Source organism: Myotis davidii, unplaced genomic scaffold (genome assembly GCF_000327345.1).
Source record: "Myotis davidii unplaced genomic scaffold, ASM32734v1 C63148782, whole genome shotgun sequence".
NCBI lineage: Eukaryota > Metazoa > Chordata > Mammalia > Chiroptera > Vespertilionidae > Myotis > Myotis davidii.
The window spans coordinates 1-746 of NW_006364010.1; the positions used below are offsets into that span (position 1 = coordinate 1).

At 44.8% G+C, this 746-nt stretch overlaps 1 long non-coding RNA gene across 1 annotated transcript; it reads right to left on the bottom strand.

Annotated features, from left to right (window-relative positions):
• Positions 1 to 90: 90 nt before the first annotated feature.
• Positions 91 to 738, bottom strand: LOC102767006. Its single transcript, XR_436383.2, has 2 exons — positions 343 to 738; positions 91 to 125 (listed from the first exon to the last, which is right to left on the bottom strand). It is a non-coding gene; the product is annotated as an uncharacterized LOC102767006 (long non-coding RNA).
• Positions 739 to 746: the final 8 nt, after the last annotated feature.

A 746-nucleotide genomic window follows, 5' to 3' on the forward strand; every position in this document is an offset into this window, starting at 1 on the left:
TAGGCAAGGCGATTATTTCTGGAACTTACCTCTTTAAATGCTCTCAATCGTTGCAGTGTCTTTTGGCGTTCTTGGCTTATCCATTCTTTCTTCTTTTGCTCCTGCTCTTTTATCTTGTCTCTTTTCTATATTTAAACAAGTATGTATTTGTAAATTCCTTAAAATAAAAGTCTTGAGAGAGCAAGGGGCCATAACCCGACATTATCATCTCCCCACCTCCAACCACCACTGTGTCTGCAGGCATGGGCTGCAGTGGCCCTGGATTGAGGCAGCAGCCGCAGGTCCAGTGAAGCCAGTGTGTCACATTATGCAAATCTAAACTATTTTTCTTTAACTACTCACCACCTGAATACTGTGGTGCTGATGGAAATATCTCATACTTTCTCCAGCCTGTTGCAATCGGAGCCGATGGTTCTCTTTGCACTGATCCTGGTGGGAGAATACAAATCACCTACATGGTTTTTACTATCGCCATGGGCTGCAGCATAAAAGGTTAAAAGAAAAAAGCATTGCATTTGGGCTGCCATGTAAGGCATTCATTCATGAGTAGGAGTGTCTGGAGAGGCTCAATGATATTGCTGCCTCCTCCGCTCTGTGACAGGAGCTGATGGGCACTTGCAGGAATCAGTTGTGCCCGATCAGAAGGCCACAGATTTAGTGCTTTAAGAGATGAAATAGTGAACTCTCCAACCAAGGGGAAATGAGAGGATATGCAAGGGTCCCCCATTCTTAAATGGGATGTGCCC